This window comes from Chiroxiphia lanceolata, chromosome 2 (assembly GCF_009829145.1).
Source record: "Chiroxiphia lanceolata isolate bChiLan1 chromosome 2, bChiLan1.pri, whole genome shotgun sequence".
NCBI lineage: Eukaryota > Metazoa > Chordata > Aves > Passeriformes > Pipridae > Chiroxiphia > Chiroxiphia lanceolata.
The window spans coordinates 60,116,308-60,137,590 of NC_045638.1; the positions used below are offsets into that span (position 1 = coordinate 60,116,308).

The 21,283-nt window shown below is 39.9% G+C and overlaps 1 protein-coding gene across 1 annotated transcript in view; it reads right to left on the bottom strand.

Annotated features, from left to right (window-relative positions):
* TNFSF11 (TNF superfamily member 11) overlaps nucleotides 1–21,283 on the bottom strand; it is a 79,788-nt gene that overhangs the window by 31,250 nt on the left and 27,255 nt on the right. The window contains exon 2 of the mRNA XM_032679409.1: nucleotides 14,482–14,582. The gene's annotated coding sequence lies outside the window, so the exon portion shown is untranslated. The remainder of the gene's footprint in view (nucleotides 1–14,481; nucleotides 14,583–21,283) is intronic.

Below are 21,283 nucleotides of genomic sequence, written 5' to 3' on the forward strand. Positions count from 1 at the left end.
GAACTGTCTGGAAAAGTGGTTCGGACCAAAAAAAAAAAAAAAATCCCAACCCAGGATTATGCCCTAGAGCCTGCAGTTCACCATCCACAGTGACAGGGAGTAGAACAATTGCACACTCATTCAATATCCAGTCTCTCTTGCTGCCCAAGAAACCAATAGCCGCAAAATCAATAGTGAGTTAACCCAGATAAGACAAGAGAATAATGTTCTGATTTCAGAAGTAGGAGAGACCAACAGTCCTTGCACGGGAAAAAAATAAAAGAAAGGGCAAGCATGTAATTATACTTCCCAGTACACTCCAGCAGCTTGTGGCTCAGAGCTGCCCTGTGGTGGTATTTTTTGTGTTTAAGTCTGAGCCTGAAACTGTCTGAGGATTCTGATGGTTGTGTGTACATGTGATGGAGGCTTAGTGGGAGCTGTCTTGAATGGGGAAGGAACAAAAAGATGTGACACAAAAAGAAAAGGCATAACACAGCAGCGATTACAACAAAGAATATGAGTCAGAAGCTGTCAGACATGCCCAGCAGCGCTTGTGGCTCACAAGAGGGGACACAGAGTATCAGATGATGTAGCAAATATCCCTTAAAGAGGATATTAAGCAGAGAAGACCTGGAAACATGAAGTACTGATGAAGACCCATGGGAACAGAGAAAGACTGAAATGCTTGGAGGTCAACACAGTAGAGAAACTCCTTCTTAAAAAGTGACATCCCTAAATCATAGGAAGGCTTGGGTTGGAAGGAACCTTAAAGATCATCTAGTACTAAGTACAAAGGGATATTGGAAAGAAAGTTGATTGAGATAAATTAACTGCCCACTTGATGTAGACAAATCTTCATCTTACAAAGGGGACAGGGAGTTCCAGGCCATACCAGAGGAGGAAAGAGGATGTCCTTTTGGAAGGGAAAAGGCAATGTCTCTACTCTTCCCATTAAAGCTTTGACAACGCTCTCATCAAATCCCATCAAATTTCACAAACTACTTTATTCCCACTCATCTCTCTGGCACTGGTCATGTCAGTTGGTGCCCTCTGAGTGCTGGATGGGGCTTGGAACAGAACAGCCATTGAGGAAGAGATGCTGGGCTCTCCCACAGTCACTCCACAGGATGTGGGAGACTTGCCTTCACATTCCTCTTTTTGCTAGTGGGTTTCAAGCCCACAAATATGCCAGGATCCCTAAGAAGAAATTCTAACCACATATCTGTTTGCTGGCTGAAGGATGGGCTCTCCCAGTTTGCACGGAAGTTTTAGGAATTTGGAAGAGGAAGAAAATGGGGAAAAGAAGAATATGAGGGAGACGGGTGGTGTATGGGTGTGTTCCCATAAAAGGCAAAATCTGCCTTAGAGATAATATCTCTCTATCTGGAACATCTGTCTTCATCTCTCACTTCCTCTTTTCTCCACATATTTTGGTGGTTAAAGCGTGGGGCAAGAGCATCTGGATTCAATTCTGCCTCCACGAAGGAAGACATAGAAGCATGTCCCACGTCCCTGGAAAGTAGTACGGTCATCTGCTCTTCTGACGTGAGAGCAAACGCATTTGCGTAAGCCCACCTGTCAGAGCTGTTCCACATTGCTCGGAATAACTAGAAGGAAAACAAACTGGGGTTTTCTACTTAGTAGGATGCAGAAAGGATGCTCAATGCAGAAAAGAGACAGCAGGAATTAGAGAAAGGTTTCGTGTCAATTATGATGTGATGTTGAATGTATATCCTGAAAGCAGCAATGCAGGGCTGAGGTTTTTCCTGCTCAGCACCAGTCCTTGGGGGTTTCATTCCAAGTACCTGCTATGGAGAACAGGCTACAGACCCAGCTCAGGACAGTGTCCCAATGCTTTGGTAAGGATAGCATGAAGTTTGGAGTCACAGTGCTCAACATGGCAGCCCCAGTGCACTGCAAGTGATCAAAGCCTGCATAGTAGCTGAATTTTTTCCTCCTTTATCACCTCATTTGATCCTGCAGCCAGTGCCACTTAACAGTTCAAATAAAGACTGTGGTAAAAGCTGCCCAGGAGCATTATAAAGCAGAGACAGGTTTTACAGTATGAGGCCTCCTAACATAGCATAGTCACTATAGCATAGTCAATAGCAAAGAAATGCACTTGTACTTTTTACCTTTTTATGTGTTATCAGTTATCAATAGGTCTGTAGAGCTAAAATTTGTATAACTCCTTCAACAATGCACTAGGACTGCACAGAATCAGTAAGGGTTTCAGGAAATATTCAAGTAGAAAGCAACTCCCTCAGCATCATTTAGCTTGGAGACTGAAGAAATAGGATAGTTTCTTCACAAGTAAATACTTGCAGACGATTACACCCTATTCTGCTTCATCATACAAAAGCACAATAAAAGAGCAAACTGTTTATTCCACCACACTTTTGAAGATCTCAGTTCTAATTGCATATCATAAAATACTTTGATGCCTCATATAAAGGCAAAGTGTGAAAACGATACTTTGCTAGTTGAGAACTTTCTACTAATTATAGTTTGAAATGTTTACATTTTCTTTATTTTCTCAAAGGCAATTGCCAGCAAACTGGTAAAATTGGGTGAGACTCTACATACAGTGCTCTTGTTCCAGATCTATTATGACAGGGTGATGGGATTTAAGTCCCAATGAGAGCTTGCAACTGTCCCATTCTCATACCCACATTGAAGAAAGATTTCTAACTGGAAGCATGACGAAGAAATACTACCAGAATATCAGAGGAGTGAAAAGATTTCAAAGTCAAGGCTAAAGCGGCATAATTACTAGCCACAAATACATTAGAAATACGAGGGTGGAAAGGGATCTTATTTAAAGTAGAGGTCTACAGACAAACAAATGAATATAAATTGTCAATGATTATTTAAGCAGGAAATCAGAAGAAGGCTTTCATAGAATCATAGAGTATTTCAGGTTTGAAAAGACCATTAAGATCATCAAGTTCAACCATTAACCTGTCACTGCCAAATCCTCCACTAAGCCGTGTCCTTAAGCACCATGAGAACATGTCTTTTCAATACCTTCAGGAATGATGACTCAAACATTCCCCGGGCAGCCTGTTCCAACGCTTGACAATCCTTTTGGTGAAGAAATTTTTCCTTATATCTGATCTAAACGTCCCCTGGTGCAATTTGAGGTCACCTCCTCTTGTCCTACCGTTAGTTGCTTCAGAGAAGAGGCCAACATCCACTTCTCTACAGCCTCCTTTTGGGTAGTTGTAGAGAGTGATAAGGTCACCCAGGGCCTCCTTTTCTCCAGGCTAAACACCTAAAGCTCCCTCAGCCATTCCTCTTAAGGCTTGTGCTTCAGACTCTTCACCAGCTTCATAGCTCTTTTTTTATGCATTTAAGGAGTCATATTCTGGAATAACCGACCATTTAGAGTAGATGAAGCACAGAACTTCTCTAGAAATCACACTAGATAGATTTTATCTGAGAAAGGGGTTATTTAAGTGTTTTATAAGTCTTGCAATGGCAGGAGTCTACCTCAAAAGGCCTTTTCCAGTCCTTCTTCTGCTTTTGGATATGAAGAACTTTTGAATACTAAGGGCAAGATACTCCTTTGCTTGCACAAGTTGCACGTACCTTGAAGCACAGGGGAATTACGTGGTTTCTAGCTTAGGGGAACAGAATATGTGGATCCATAAAATAAGGCTGTTTCTCATGCAGTTTTAAAATCATAATAGGAAAGAGTTTTATTAGACAAAGGCTCATCATCTAGGCATTTTCATCAACATGAATGGAGAGGTTTAGAGAATGAAACTGCAATACAAGATTGCCATTCTAAGTTCTATGTGGCTTTCCTCTCTTGGAGACCAATACCTATTCTGCCTGCCAGCAGAAAACTGAATCTCACAAAGAAAAGGAAAGATTTCAAACTCTTGCAATAAAATAGACACCGTTGGTAGAAAGACCTCCAGATTAATAATTTCGTAAATTGAGAAATTAATCTGGAAAGAGCACAGGGAGAATTCTGCTCCATACAAATGCTCTGGCATTGCAGCCAACATGCACTGCAAGTCCTTGGACTGTATTTGCAGGTGATAGTATTGTCTCCTTCTTTTACAGAACAACATCTTTCCCTGGCAAAAAGTCAACAGCTTAGCCAGCTTAGTGCTTTTGCCTTATTTTTGGTCTCCAGACATCTTTTAATTAAAAAAAAAAAGGCAAACAAAGCAAAGCAACAAACAACATTTGGCTCAAGGTTCATTTCTAGTTACAAGGCTCACCATTAATTAAATGCCAGCTTTTCAATCCCGTCACCACACTTATGGACAGCAGAGTTCAAGAAGTTCATGAACTGGTTCCCCACAGTTATCTTGAACATGAACTCACTGTTTAGTCAATGGCTTAGAAAAACAAGGCTGGACAGCTGGTCTCTGTGTTACTTACCACAGTCTCAGGGCTGGGACAGAGGAAATTTAGAGAATATTTCCAAATACAGCCTGCCAGATTATTCAAATCTACAATACATCCACATAGATATTAAATATTATTTGCTCTGGAACTTAACATACACTGTAATATGCTCCCTGTTTTATGGAGTGTGAAGGCTGACATTTGAAATTAGTGCTATTTCAAAGCCTGGTGTCTGGTTGCTACATCTGGCTGTGTCATGTAGTCTGGGGAAGTGCCCTACCACAAGGACTTGAGCCGCAGAGGATGGTGAGACAGATGAAGCTAGATAATCTTTTTTATGTCCATAAAAAAGGGTCAGGGTCAGTCTTTCAACACCAAGAAGAACTAAGACAAATAAACAGAAATGGGACACACTGTAATTAATGGCTCCAGAACACAATAAATCCAAACAGCTTCTTATTTTCTGTCCATGGCTCTCTTCAGAATAATATGAAAGTTTAGAGGGAAAACAGGGTCTTCCCTCTTAACTATTGAATTGGAACTTTCTGACAGAACCACTTTCAAACTAAATATGCATGTAGACAAAGCACTCCCCACGTCTTTCCGTATGTATGCATGTCTGTGCCAGTATGTCATTTGAGAGGGTTCTTCCTCTCCCAGTATTTCCTCATTCTAAGAAAACACCATGTTCTCACATTATAACTGTGCAAGAGCTTTTCAAAAATGTTGCCACGTGGACTAAGATACCAAATACAATTTGTTCCTGCTCAGTTTTTTATGGATTCTCTGGTGATCCAAGCTGATTTTCATTTTGAAGTTCTTAAATATTAGCCTTGAAGCAGAGATGGCTGCAAAGATTATTTTCAGCACAGACTAGCAGATTCACAAACACTTCACCATTGCTCTGTGACATGACAAGCTTTGCCTTATGAAAACTAAAGATTAAGCCAATGAGTTGATAAACATGATTTATTAGTATTATCCCTGGCCCCAAACACGTGTGCACACACACACATACGCACACATGTGAAAACTGTAGTCGGGACTCAACAATCACTTTTATCTTCCCAATGGTAAGATTCTGAATCTTACTTTATTACATGCTGGTCACATTTAAGTTTTTTGAGTACAAAATACACTGACTTCAATGAAATATTTCCATTTAGAGTCAGAGACTTCCTTCTTCTTGTTTATACCCCACCTCCAGCACCCCAAGACACCACCTCTCCTCCTCTTTGGCTTTGGCACTGGAGGAAGAAAGGAGGAAAAGCAGGAAAGGGGGAGAAGGGACAAAGTGAAATTCCCAGGAAAGGCCATGTTGCCTGTGCAAGCTTCATGTCCTGATGCCTGTTCAGATCAAGCCTGCAGTCCTGCACACTTACTGCCAAACATATACTGTGTGATTTGAAAAAAAACCTTCTGGTTAAACATCATTCCTTGAGGCTGGCTCTTCGATAGTATCTTCTTAACAACTGATTTTGAAGCAGTTTATCTCATTTTATTATTAAAATTCAGGCAACACCTCTTCATGAGATATGTTGAATTCCCCCCTTCCCCTACCCCCACGGTTTTGTTTTTTGTGTTTTTTTAATTTATTATGAATAGCTCCACTCGTGGATTGTCAGTGTGCCAGCCTTTGTTGCAAAGAATATGCTGTCCTTCTGTGCCCTGGGCCTCCTGGTTGGTCTGGGAAATGCAGTGTGCTAGGAGTTTCTGGCCTCCTTTGGGGTTAGGTATGATGGTCTCCACTGTGCGTAAGCAAGTGGTTTCAATCCTTAATTGCAATGGGGAAGTGGTCAGACAACATACAGTCCTGGCAGAATAATGGCAAAATGTCTTGGAAGAAAACCAGAAAATAACAAATAAGTTACATTACAAGGAAGTGAATATGTATTTCTAACATAACCTGGAAAATACGCAACACACAGGAAAGTAAAATCCAAATATTTTTTGATAGTTCTTCTTTGAAACTGGTGCATTATCTTGTGCTATTACCTTATTCCTCTTTACAGAAATTAAAGAAGTGGTCTAAACATTTTCTTCTTACACCACAATTACACAAATCCAAATGCTTATTATGAAGAAATGGATGTGGGTTTTGACTATAATTATGAATTGAAAGTGAGCTGTCAGTCATCAGTAATGAAGCATCAAGTTATAGGATTTTGCTGTGTTTTCTCTAGGAGAGAGAATTGCTTCATCACAACAGAACAGTAATACCTCACTCCAGACAGCTCACCTTTTGAAAGAGACAGGAAATCTTTCACAATATCATTTTGGTAACTTACTACATCCTTCTGAGATATGTTTTACTTTACTCACTTTACAGAGGATTAAACAGAGACATAGAAAAAACTTAGCAGCTCTAAGTCTCTCTATAATTCAACATGACAGCTGGGAATTATTTCCAGGAATCGTGTTTCCAGTGCTTTCTTACAATCACTTTAGTGATTCTCTCAAAAGCATATTAGCCAGGATAAAATCCAGCTCACACTCCCGATCTTGCCTGTGAAGCTGATTTTGTGAAGCTGATTATCTGAATAAACACCCGCCATCATGTACATCCCTGAAGGAAAAAAAACAAAACAAAACAAACAAAAAAAACCCCCAAACAAACCCAAACCCAAAAACCCACACCTAAACAAATAAGGAACAATCTCTCATCTGAGAGTGTCAAAGTGGGCTTTTTGGAATTCCAGCTCTCACTGCTACTTTCAGAGAAGGTTGCACACTACTTACAGTCAGACACACTTTTTTTACAGGTGTGGAGGCATTCTCCCACCTGCTGACCTTACTTTGTATCCATGACATCTTAACACTTAGTCAGTCTGGTGCTGGGTAAAAAATTCCTCCACACTTTCCACAAGGCAACACCCCTAAGATGCTATAAAACCCGGCGTGTTTGTAAACTGCTACTTCAGGGCTGGTTTGGACCTATTTCCCAGTTTCTATATGCATCTAAATTTTATAATTCACCTAAAGTTCACTAGCTTGTTTGAAGCTCAGTCACCATCATGTGGGGAGAGAGGAAATATCAGTTTAAAGGTCATTAAACCCTTTGCCTTGGTCATTAAACCAATCTGTGCTCAGCCTGACCAGAGAACGGCAAGCGAATGGATTATGATTGCAGCTGCTGCTGTTTTGTCTACATGTTGTAAGGAAAAAAAAAAAAAAGGAGAGAGAATAGAGGCGAGGAGGGGATTCATTACTTCAGTTATATTTCTGAATTAAAAATACAATATTTTTATGAAAATTAGGATTCTTCTAGGAAAAAAACCCACCTATATATTGTGGAGAGAGAAAAAAGAGAGGTTCTACTGAGGACACTGTTTCAGTTGTTTATAATCAGAGCCCTTTTTTCTCTTCTCACTTAGGACTGACCAAGTATTGCACATGAAAATATCTTGGGGAAATGTCACTGCCATTTTTCAGTATATTAGAATGGTTTCAGATGGCTAGAGAAAACTACTAAGACATTTTTGACCCGAGATGACATTCAGAGCTCTGAAACCCAAGTGAAAAGTGCAAATTGGTTTGTGCAGTTTCCATTTGCTCTTTTCATTTGCTTGCAATACACCATTTTCAGTATTAGACCTCAATACCAGGGGAGTTAGTTATCACAAAACAAGCATAGCTCTCCATTCTGGTAAGAGTTTCCCAAAGGTCAAGTGTTGTTCACTGTAAAACTGTGTTAAAATTTAAGCTTCAGGTATGGTTTTTAGAGGTTGCACTACATCGTCTATATGGGAGTCATTATTGGTTGAATTTGGGGGTTGATTAAGCTTAAAATTAACCTGACAGTAGTTCTACAAGATACAATCAACATACTAAACAAAACAAAACAAACAAAAAACAAACAAAACCCCCAAACCAACAAACAAGATGGAGTGCACCGTTCATTTTCCCTAATACATTTAAAATTAGTGGCATTTATCATAGAAATTAACCAAATCTGTTTTTTACTAGCATATAATATCTGTCTGCCAAAATGAAGAATATCCATCTGTCAATATGAGGAAATATTACTGGAAAGAAACCCTGAAGGAACAAAAGTAAAGACAGCAGTACCATGTTTTATTGTTGTAGTTCTTTGTAACTCAGTTTTCTGTTCTGTAATAAACTGCCAAACCTCTTACAAGATTAAGCTTATTTTCATCACTAACCTTGTGCAGTAAAAGTGAAAGTAATGTAGCAGATGCAGGTTAGTCTGTTCCCACAGTGACAGGTCATCTACTTACAGGGTAAATTTGCATAGTATCAATGAGCCTGCAACCCACCATGAATTGCAATACAGCTGCAGGAGTCAGTTTAAAGACAGCTGACAGCAGACAGGAATTGTATGAAGGAAAGTTCCCATTTTCCAACCACAAGCCAGAAGGCAAAGAAGGGATGGTGGGAAGACAACTGATCACCTAAAATGCCCAGATGTAGCTTTTCTTCTATATCTCACCTTGAGCTTGCTGATTTATAAGGCAGCAAGGAGAAATCAGCTTTGTCTACAGCACAACAAAGGTCCAAAGAGTAATACATGAAGTGTAGGCTGCAATTTTCTGGATCTCAGTGTGAAGTCACTGCCAAGTCAGGTACCTGCAATAGGGATCTGTGCATCAGTAACATCTCCTTTTTGTTTCTTGGATATGAAGTCATAGTTTGGCCATCTTAGGTAACAGGTAGCTTAAATCATACCTCGTTCTCTTGAGCTCAGAAACTATGGTAATTGCAATGCCAAAATAAGGCAGCTATACTAAGAAATCTGAATACAATCCAGACTCACCAATACCAATTTTGTAATCCAGTTTTAGATGTGTTGCAATGATTACCAAAGGATTCAAGAGAACAGAAGTGAGAAAGGTCAAGAGTGAAAAAGTAAACAGGGTCATTGAGATTTTTCACAAAGCAGCATCCTTGTGACTTATTCCCAAATTTGAAAGTGTGTTTGGGTTTGTTTTCTCACCTAGGTAGATGCCAGAGGTTGTTTTTCCTATCTCTAGTCTTGCTCAACACTTTTTGTTATAATATTCAGATCTACCTTCTTATCAGTCAGTACATCTTTCATTCTCTGGGTTGAAATTGTTGATATTGGATACGCAAACTTAAGGACAATTAAAAAAAACCCCAAAACTAGTCAAAACCATTTATTTTGGACATGGTTAACAAGATATTAGCAGCTGGCAGACAAGAAGTCATTCTGAACTACAGATGCTTCGGCATCTGGCTTTAAAGGGATTTTCCCTGCAATTATGTTACACTACCCACAAACTCAGTTTCTCTCTTAGTTCAAATGGCAGAAGCCCCTGTACTGGATTGAAATGTTCTAGTACTTCAAATTCACATTGCACAATGCTGCTGAGCACTGGGAACTCTATCCTTTCATTTTACTTTTTTAAAAATCTAGGAAGGAGACACACAAACCTGTTAAGAGCATATAAAAGATTGCAAAAGAAGTTCGGAAACATGGCACTTGTATATACACATTATAGAATTTTCTGTATATATCGAATCATGTGCAATTTTCATCATTAGAGTATTTTTTATTGTTTATTTTCTGGTAAGCCTTATTTGGAGATATTATTTTGGGCAAGGCTTCAAAAGATAGAGTATCGTACAGAACCAGACAAACTCTCTCTCTAGAGTCTCAAGCAATTCAAGACCAACTCCCACAATGAAACTATACTGTGTGACCCCATAGAAGTGGGCAGAAATGTACCTCCACAATTTTTTCAGTCCTCTGGAACTCAGCTGTGCACCCAGTCCTTTTCACAGTGAGATAGCAGATCCCTGAATATCTCCTGGCTGTGACTCCTAGAGGTCCTGTTCCCTGTTCCCTTCCCTTCCCTTTCTTTCCCTTGTTCAGTGTCACATATGAATTTGATGACAAATTCAGGACGTTGCAATGACAAATTAAAATACGTTTTCATTATCAGTGGCTTATGTCTTTATTTAAATGGCTTCAAGTCCCTTACTCTTTTAATATTTTCTGTTACATTTTACTTAAAACCAAACAGAAAGATAGGCTATAGTGGTATCAATTTTCCTAAAGTGCAATTTCTGTCTCAATATATATACTCCACAAATGTTATCAGATCTCAAGAAAAGAGAGATTAATGGCAAAGGAGAATATGTATTCCTGTGGCCAGAGGGATAGGGATATAAGATGGAGTGGGGGAAGGAAGACAAGGTTTGAGAATGAGAGTGATGACATCTGTTTTCTCAGATGAAAAGTTATTTTCCTTTGAGAATACTTAACATATTTATCTTTTAAGGGAGGAAAAAGAATTCCCACTAGATACACTGAAAATTTGACAAAGGTCTGAGAAATAGGATCTTCTCAGGCTTTGTCTGTAGGTGGGTAAAGTCATAATAGCTCTGTTTTTCTTGGTTTTCTTTACATGAGAAAAACTGAGTAAGAATGCCTTACTATGCATAATTCTGAGGATATTCATTTCTTTGAGTTCTTTTTACACTGCATCTCTGTCAACTGAAAGGTCAATTTAGTTATTTTTCCCTCCCTCAGATCCTATACCAAGGGAAAAAAAAAACACCAAAACATGTAGACAGGTCTTTCAGATTTCAATGAAAATAACAGATGTTACCCATCAAAACATCTTCTACCCAGAGAGAGGATGACACCGCCAGAGAGTGACTGAGATTTTCCTTCCATCAGACAGAGTTTTATCTCAGGCAGAGTCAGATGGTACTCTGCTTAGCAGAAGCAACTGTCATGATTTCACCATAGAACATCCTCTGCTTTGGGACTGAAAGGAAACCTTTGATCTAACTGCATCTAGAAAGTTATCATGTAGATGATGGAGCATATTGACGGCAAAAATGACTGGGCTCAGCATTTGTTTGTTTGACATGGTGCATGCAGAAACTTAACTTTCATATTGTTTTGATCAGATGTAAGTTTTACATTCCCTTTATATTGCCTGATCAGTGCACTGGGAAGACCACCAACCTTTTGGCTGAGCTCTAAAACAGACTCTTATTTCCCAGTTTATTTAAATTCATGGTATGAAATCACTGCAACAAAATGACAAAAGCCATGGAGTTTACAGACAAACTAAAACCTCTTCTCCAGTGACTGAGATGCAATTATAATATTATACTTAGCAAACAAATATTTTTTAGCAAAGACTTAGTTTCTCCCCTAAACCAGTGAATAGCTAGGAAAGCTTCACTTCAAGTGTGCAATACAACAGTGACCTCAAATTCAGCTATTTTCAAACTGACTGAAATTAAGCTCTGGCTCAAACTTCAGAGCACAACACAGAAAACCTGATCTCTCTCTTCCCCTGTGTGTATAGTAGATCAGGTAAGCTGGAAACAATCATGGGTTTACTTAGTCCATCAACACAAGTCCCATTGGTCAGATGTGAAGATCATAAAACTACATAGGGCAGAGAAGCTGGCAATGGGCTCATCCATCACATGGGACTGTGAAATAGGTGGGACACCTGAGTTTAGGCAGGTCATGCTGGGAGCCTGGGGTACTTTTGGCAGCTCTAGTACCCCCTTACACCAAGCCACCCATATTAGAAGATATATTTGATGAGAACATTTCAGCTAGAGGTTGGGAAGGACACATACTGAATTTTAAATGATACTCAGTACAACTGTCTGAAGGTTGAGAGTAATGAATTACATAAGAGCCATAAGAGATATAGTTTTAACAACTAACTGGGGGTAGAGCTCTCTCTAAAAAAAAAAAATCTGTCTCTAATTGAAGGTGCATGACGTGCTTGAAAATGGGTTCAATATTATCAAAACCAAAGTGTTGCTGCATCAAACAGTGGTGGGCGGCAATAAAAAACCCAAGGCCAGTCATGAGTAAGGTGGTTTGTCTATGTTAAAAGGCACCATCATCATTAATTTTTTCTGCAGCTGATGGCTTTCTGACAGCCTTCAGCAGGGTCCTAGCCGTGAAGTGCACCTTTGGATCCTGGGGGGTACACAGTGCTGTTACTTCCTTTCCTGGGCAGGGCATCTCCCAGCAGAACTAGCATTTCAGTTCCTGAACAGCTTTTACTAATTGAGTTCTGCACATAAGTGTGTGGTATTAAGGGATAATGTTGTGGCTTTGTACATTGTCTGCAAGTATGCAGAGCTGCTGTGCATTACTGGAGCTTCTCAAGAGACCTGTTAACTGCTTTTTAATATTTCAACCTCTGACCTGCATGTTAGTGTGTTGTTATAGTTGGAAAAGTTGCTCTCCCTTACTCAGCAGTTTTCCTCCGTGTGTGTGTTCCAAGACTAACTTGCTGACTTTATTGACACACATAATAAGTTTATGGCTTCTCTTCTTGCTGGATACAGTTATTGCCAAGTACCAGGCAAACAATCTTCAGTCTTGATGGAAATACATAAGGCAGAAAAGCATCAAGTCTGACTTTTTTTTTATCCAGGTCTGGGGTTGCTAACATGTCAGGTAACAAAACAAGAAGATAGTTTGGGAATGCGTCCTTTCAGTAGAAAAAAATGTTGATCCAGCCCAGCATTTCTGTCAATACAGGTTGGTAGAGTACTTTTTCTCGGTCTATTTCTGGCCATGAGGGTCATTTGTTCCCTGTTAGTATAATATGTGGCCATCTCTTAGTTATTTAAAACTGGATTTGTCTGGTTTCTTATACTTTCAAAATTTGTCCACAAAAGTCTAAACCAGAGTTCATGGAAACAGAATCACAGAATATCTCAAGTTGGAAGGCAACCACTGAGTTCAACTCGCTGCTCCTCTCAGGACTACCTAAAACTAAACCATGTGACTAAGAGCATCATCTGTACACTCCTTGAACTCTGACAGGCTGTATCATGACCACTTCCTTGGAGACCCTGTTCCAGTGACCACTCTCAGTGAGGGTCACAACTGGGTCATATTAATTTATGCTGAAGCATGGCCAAAAGTAGCAAACTGAGCATTTGATTTTAATTTTAGGTTTAGGAGCAGTGTTGTCTTGAATAAAATGGCATTTTAAAAAAGGAAAGAATAGAGAAGTGGCTGTGAATAGTTCAGATCAATAGGAAAAGTAGAGATTTCCTACCACTATATAGAGAACAGTAATTTGAAAAGGATGTGTTCAGTAAAAAGAAACTCATTTGATATAAAACATTAGCACCTCCCTAGACAAGCAGCTTCCTACTGTCTCACATCTCTCTGCATTCATTAAGATCTTTTTTATTTTCTTCTGTTTATGCTCCTTTTTAGGATTTCTGCAAGTTTGCTTCAACATCAGCTTAAGTCTTTCAGCAGAGTAGGAAAAATTGAGTTTTGCGAGTTGAAAGCTGATAGTAAGGCTAAGCCTAGGACCTGGTCGGTATCATGACAGTCTGGCCACCACAAGGGAAAGGAAGACTGGTATGAAAGGGGCAGAGGTGAGGAAAGTCTTGCATGGCCATATGGCTATGTGCTGCTGCTTAGGAGAAACAAATCATGAAATAATGACTTGTAGGGGTCCCACACAGGAGAAGTTGCCACACAACATGCCTCAACTGCATGTCTACCTTTCCAGGACAGAGACAAAAGCAGGAAGAGCAAAAACTGCCCAAGGCAGTTATCTTCTCTGCCTATATCTAAAATAAGGCCCATCCTGCTATACTGGAAATAACTGGAATCAGAACAGTAATAAATCAGCGTATCCCAGCTGTCCCAATTGAGTGCACTCATGGACAATTTTGTCTATGTCTTGTTTTGGAGGTTACATTGTGGGGCTGACTCCCCACCAGGTGTGTCCCAGGCTGTGATCTCTGTGATCACAGGGTGTGCCGGTTCATGAAACATATACACTGAGACAAATAAATTTGGTGGGTTTTTTTAATGGGTCAGATTTTAGCTATATCAGCTTCCTGAACTGATTTGCCATAGGTTCACACTCAGTAATATCAACACTGGAAATGGATGGGAAAGGACATTCAAGGGCACAGGAAGAAGAGCTGAACCATATCATCTTCAGCTTACGTGAGCTTCAGCTATCACAAAACAACAGTGTAAGAGCTGTGGCTATGGGCGAAGGTGTCTAGCAAGGCACACACTGCATTACCATCTGCAAGTACGTTATCTGGCCCTGAATCTACTCGGATGAATGTCATACCTGAATAGCCGCTATTACGGCAAGGTGTAATTTTTAAGCATGCCATGGTTACCTACAGTGGTGAGAACCACAAATGACTCTTCATTTCCTCTGTGTAATCATGGATTTTCCAGGTGAGATCAGCACCTTTCCTTGCAGCCCAATCAAACAGACCTAAAATCTCACAACAGAGATTGACATTGTGAGCTCCCTCAAATTCAGCTTCCCTTTGTCCCAACATTGATTTGTCGTGTTGTTTCTAAACACACAAAAATGAGCATCGTAATCCTACACTATGAACAGACAAGTGCTGCAGCATGAATCATGAGTAGTAGGGCTTCTTGTGTTAAAACGTTGCCAGGGTAGCCAAGGCAGCCATATTACCTTCCCACTGTACAGTTTTGACAAGGATAAAAGAAAATACTATGCTGTCCTGTGGGAATGTGGATGACCTCATATGCGAAGGAGTGAAGTGTTAATCAGTCATTGCATTTTCTTAATGAGGAACCGCATTAACTGTGTCATTTGGTATTATTGCTTGAAGGGTTGGGAAACTAAGTTACATTCTTTCAGCTCTGCTCCCGCATGTAGTGAATATTCTGTGCAAGTGCATACCTTACCATAAGCAAAAATGCTGTGATTGATTGTGAGTGGTCTTGTTAACTAGAGACATTTCCAAATGGCAACGTTTGCTTCGACAAACTGTGAGAAATGGAAGTACCAGCAAAAAACAGTAATACCAAACTCACAGCAGCAGGTGCTGACTTTGGAACAGTTGTCTTTTCATTTTTAGAATCTGTTACTACTTTGCCAATGTTCAATAAGTATGCCAGGAGATTCAATCTCCTTTTTTTCCTTTTTTTTCTTTTTTCTTTCTTTTTGATAAAGTGAAATAACATAATACTTTTGAATGCATATGAATAGAACAAGAAATATCTTGTGAGGAAAATGTATTTAATAAAACTTTAGAAAAAGTTAAAGGTCTGGTAGGCTTTTTAAAGAATACAATTTTGTTCTAGGAGCTATTTTTATTTTAACCATTTCCATTTTTGTTAGCACAGCAAAAAAAAAAAAGGACAAACAAAAGATTTTTATGTTATTCTTGATGCACCATTTGTCCTGCTCCAGCATAAAAAGAATTATTTTAATCACTCGAAGATGAAAGGTTTTGGATCTCAGTGCATCTGGGTATCAGATGGATCTGTCTACTGCTTCCAAACTGTTGTGCAGCAAAAGGAAGCAGCACATTTCTGTCCTCTTTCTGGACCTGTGAAGAGCTGGGATTTGCTGCAAAGCCAGGTAGCACAGAAGTTAAATAATTTGGAGAGATCCTCTGTCAGGACACTGGTTCAACACCTGCCCCAATTCTGCTCTGGCACTGAGCAGAGACTGCCACAGTCAGAGGGATTCTTTTCACCCTGCAAAGATAGGGTTGAGGGCAGCAGGCTCTGCCTGCAAGGAGGTCTGGCTACCATGTCTCACTGAAGATTGAAAGCTTGCTGCCAGGAGGAAAAGGTTGGGGAAAGCTGATGACTTTGGGGACATTGTCAGGTCAGGAGCACCACTAAAACGCCCTGCTGGCTGCAGCCCATTGCCAGGTGAGGACTTTCATGAGGGGATGGATGATACTGAAGAATAGCATTTTCCCACTTCCCAGTATTGTGTTTCCAGCTAAGGGAAGTTATCATTAAGTAGTTAGATGTTTCATGTCTCCAGAAATATCCTGTAGGCCCAGGAATACCTTGCCTTCTCCTCATCTAGAAGGTAAGGATGCCCACACATACTTGAGCATGGTCATTTAGGGAAATCAGGTCACTCTTGGGACTTTGTTGTATGGCTTTACTGCCTCTTTTTTTTCTCCTGCACGAGGCAGAAGTCTCTGAGTCCCTGCAACCATTGTATGTTAGCTTTGTGCCTTGTTTGTTTGGGTTTTTTCCCAAAACCTTGGTCCACTCTTTCCAGGAGACAGTGCTGTGGTCCATTGATGGTTCACAATGACCCTGATGAAGGCATCGGATGTAACAACTGCTCAATGAAACTTGTGGGTATGCCAACAGGAAAGGGACCAGCCTACCTTACTGAGACTTGGGTGCACTATAGGCAGGAGGGTTTGGTGACATGGTTTATAGGACAGTGCAGTTTCAGCTAGGCAGGGGTGAACACATGTCCTTTCAGCACAAAGACAGGCAGAAGTTTTGTTGGCTTCCCTGTCCATTTACCTGCCACTGAGTATAACCTAAGAAGTGGGGAACTAATTGTTGATCTTTTGGTACTGAGACCTGGGTGTCTAGGAACCTGGACTGGGTTTTGTTTTCTCAGCAGTTAGCTGCTTCTATGAAAGGATGCTCTGAATAAGAAGTCATACTCTCTATTTTTAGATATTTAGCTTGGCATGCTCCAAACTGCTCCCAAGCTAAATAATGAAGATGTTCTAACAGAGATGTTGTGCATTCAGAGAGAAAATTAATTAAGAAAAAAACAATCTCTTTAAAAATACCGCAACACAATACTGCAATAAGGCAGGAAATACTTACATTTACTGTATTACCAAACAAGTGGAAAGAGAAGTACAGAGGAGGCTAAACCCATCTATTTGTTATCTCACGTATTGTTTGGAAAAAAGAAAAAAAAATCTTCCCATTTTGGTATGTGTAATCTCAGAAGCTCTAAGCCTCAGGCACAGACAAGAAATGTATATATATATATAAATCACAAACTAGGGCAAATTCAGTTGTCATTTTCACTTTCTCTCACTGTTTGGAAGATTAGCTGGCTAAGCAAAATACTTCTGTATCTCTGGGTAACAAAGCAAGATTTGGCTGTTCTTCAGGGTTGTGGGTATTCACTGTGGATTTTACTGACACATTCTTGTACACTTTAGGGGGAAACTGTCTTATTGTGTGATGGGCAGAAAGGGTTAAGAACCCACTGCTGTTGTGTGTGATAATATTTTTTTTTCTCTATTTCATTTTCTCTGTAGAACAAAGTAGTTCTGTTTTCGCTTGTTTATGTACTGAACACTGCCATCTTGTGGGTGTTTTTAGCTAGCAAAATTACTCTTTAATATATGATATTAAATATATATATAAATATATAAATATAATATTAAATATTTCAAAGGGCAGGAATAAAAGGTACCCATGAAGATCTTACCAACCACTCCTTTCCACCTCCATTACAATGCCTCTTTTTACATCTGTGGTCTTTGCATGTATCAACCTAAAAATTCAATTAATGAAGTTGAATTAGAAGTGTAATATAATTTTAAAATCTGACCCGTATATCTTTGAACATTCCTTCCTATGGTTTGGGGGGGGGGGTTTTGTGGTTTGGGGTTTGGGGCGTTTTTTTTGATGTAGATTGAATAGTGTCATGTGAACTTCACAATCTGGGACTTTGACATTTCCCTGCACAATTTTGAGACCACTTTCATAGATCATGAGTAACAATTTTTTGACTCATAGGCTCATAGTGGAGGGGTGATTCTGTGAAAATATCCTGGATCCAAACCTAACAGCTCTTTCTAAGAGGTACTAATTGAAAGGCTGTTCTTTGAACTCAGTTTTAGGCAACAACTGTGAGACAGTATCATTTGAAACACTCCAAGGTGAAACCAGGAGCTCAAGATACTTCAGTCTCAAGACTGCTTAGCATGATTCTCCAGTAAAGGAAGAGATATTAATACAGTCTCCCTCTATGAAAATCACTGAGTAAAACATAAACTTAACAAGAGATTATTTCTCCTGTTGTCTAATGAGTTACTTTTTACACAGGCAGATAGTGATAGGAAAAGGGGGAATGGTATTAAATTATAGGGGGAGAGATTCAAATTAGCTACTAGGAAGAAATTCTTTACCCAGAGGGTGGTGAGGCACTGGCACAGGTTGGCTGGAGAAGTTATGGATGCTCCATCCCTGGATGTGTTCAAGGCCAGGTTGGATGGGGCCTTTGAGCAACCTGGTCTAGTGGGTGGTATTCTTGCCAATATCAGGGAGGTTAGAACAAAGTGATCTTTAAGGTCCCTTTCAAACCAAACCATTCTATGATTCTATGAGTTTAGAGAAACACTTTAAGGAGAATTGTCAGTATAAGAAAATCAAGGCATACCTACACATCAGTGCTGTTAGAGTGGTCAAAGTACATTACAGAGTGTCAAGAAAACCAATCATCCACACATGTTAGAGTTTCTTTTCTCCAACAGGCATTGACAATGCAAGTATGTCTACAGCAGTGTAGGTAGAAGTATGGCAAGAATGAGTATTGGTGAGAATTCACTTCTGCAAACCATACTTTAAAAAAAAAAATTGATAATTCAGTAACATATCACAGAAGCACTCTTTAAACTGAAAGTACAGAACAACTGGAAACTTAAGCTGCCCTAAATGGCTTTGATTTGGTGACATTAGCAGTGCAATCTTTAGCAAAGCCATCAAGAACAAGTCTCTTATCTATCACAACATTTTTGCTTCGCAGCATATTAAAATCCACTGTGAGAGTTACCCAGCTGAAATACCATGGAAGAAAGTTTAGGAGCCATCCCAGCCCATTGCAGCCACATCTTGAAGCTACCTGGGTCATCCCTGTCTTAGAATTGGCAAGAAGCAGAGTGTCACCCAGTATCTTGCAGCTCCCAACTCCTCCTCAGTAGTGGCTCAAGAGACAATTTTATCCCTGAATAACTGTAAACCAAGAAGCTACCATGCAGCCCACATTTCCATAGCACTGAGACATGGGCTGAGAGCAATTCAAAATGGGAAGGCAAAGCCACCTTTGACTGGTGCTTCAGGTGATGTCTAGACCACCACAAGGCACCAATGCCACTGGCTCAAAAACCTGGTCATTACCCGCAGCCTGGAATAGCAATGGTGTTGTCCAAGACAACATTTCTTGCCTCCTGCCAGGAATAAAGTGTGTGTCACTTGATGATGAGGGACTTTTCCTGTGACTCAATGCCTGAGGCAAAACTTTCAGCGACCAAAGTCCCCCACTTACAATCCCTCAGTCCAAGAACGGTGCCCTCACACCTGCCTTCCACAAATTTTGGGCTGTGCTTAGGCTTGTGGTGAATGCTACACATCCTAAACCAGCTCTATGGGCCAAGGAGAAGACACTCAGCCTTGAGCCAAAAGAGAGAAAGATGGAGGGAGCTCCCTATGTCCACCAAGCAATCCTCCTGGTGGATAGTCTCTGGAGAAAGAGAAGATATGTGTGGCTATATGATTGAAGTATATGCATATATATATATTTTTTTTTAGATAGATAGATAGATATACTGCAAGAAAATCAGCCCTGAAGAAATTGCTGCAGGGCTTGGGCAGTACCAGAGGTTCTATAGTGTATATGTGCAATGCGTGTGGACTTTCACTGCGATGTGAATGTGTGCAACTGCCTGCTGTGTTGACATACACAGATCTCTCCAGTTTGGGAGGGGCTCCTGGAAAAAGTTCTTGGAAGCAACCTAAAAAAACACACTGACATGACCACAGGAGGACTGCTTCTGCTCCATTGGCCCTCCAGTTCTTCCCGCTGCCCCAGAAATCCCCCATGACCAGTGAAAACAATTTACCTCCAGGACACATGGAGGGGAGTGAAATTTAGTATGGCAACAGACTGGTTATATGTCCAGTCTATAGTTAGTCTTGGTGCTTTTTAAAACATTTTTTCTCCATCTATAAAATGGACTTAATGATAATATGGTTTGGTTTTGGTTTTTTTCAAAGAACATAGAAAGCCACAGCTTAGAAGTACTGCATGTAACAGCTTAAAACTATTAAGAGTGTCTTCATGGCTCTGCTCAATAAAGCAGAAATAAATTGCTTAGCTAGAAAGAATTACAAATAGTTTTATTAACATTTGCGAAGTACTTTAAGGGTATAACATGGAGAGTGGAAATAAATATTGTATAAACATGCTATTATTAAATGACTACTCTTCTCTGGGAAATTACATGGGAGTGGTTTTTCCATATTTGTTGTGACTCAGTGATTTCAGGTAAAATATGCGTTTCATAAGTTAAAAAAAAAAAAAGGAGAACTCTTAACTGTCAGTTCTGTCAACACATATGAGGAGTCAAAAGCCCAGCCATGTTTTGCCTGGCTTGTTAATTAGCACCAGCAGCGGCGATGTTACACACCGAATGCTCCTTGCCATTGCATTCCGTTCTATTCCGCAGGATTTCATTTGTGGATGTATTCTGCCTGTAGATGAAGGACTGAGACACTGTCAGTCATTGCTTATTTTACAGTGCTACTAATGGACATGGAGCACAAAAGTCTTCAGCTCTCCCTCCCCATTTGGTTGTGGTTTAGCAGAGTCTCCATATGTTAAAACTGTTAAATATTTCTTTTAATTAATAAAGGCAACATTGACTAAATTCACATTGAGAATAGGTATATTGGGTAAGAAATACTGTTTTCACACAGTCATTCTAAAGAATGCATTTTGAAGTACTGAATTACACAATTACTTTTTGTCAAAATACTGAAAAGTATTCAACTTCTCCCTGCCCGAACAACCTGTCAAATGTCACTTCTTTTTCAGTGTGGCTTCTAACCAGTGATGTTTAGCACAGATAATTATGCCTCTTCAAATGTAAAGTAGTTAAGTTTTGTAAAGCATGATGCATGAAGCAGTTTTACCAGCTGTTTTCCCGAGTCTGAATTTCTGAGCTAGGCTGATACATTGTGATCCTGGTGCAGGACTTCTAGTGGTTTCATGAAAAGCATCAAGAGGGGAAAACATTGTTGTATTGTATTTCTACTGTGTTTGGATTATGGTCCATGTGGGCTACAGCACCCCCAGAAGCAAGCTGAAGCTGGCCTTGTGGCCATCAACACTGCTCTGAATATGGCTTATGGAAAAGTTCCATTTAGTTT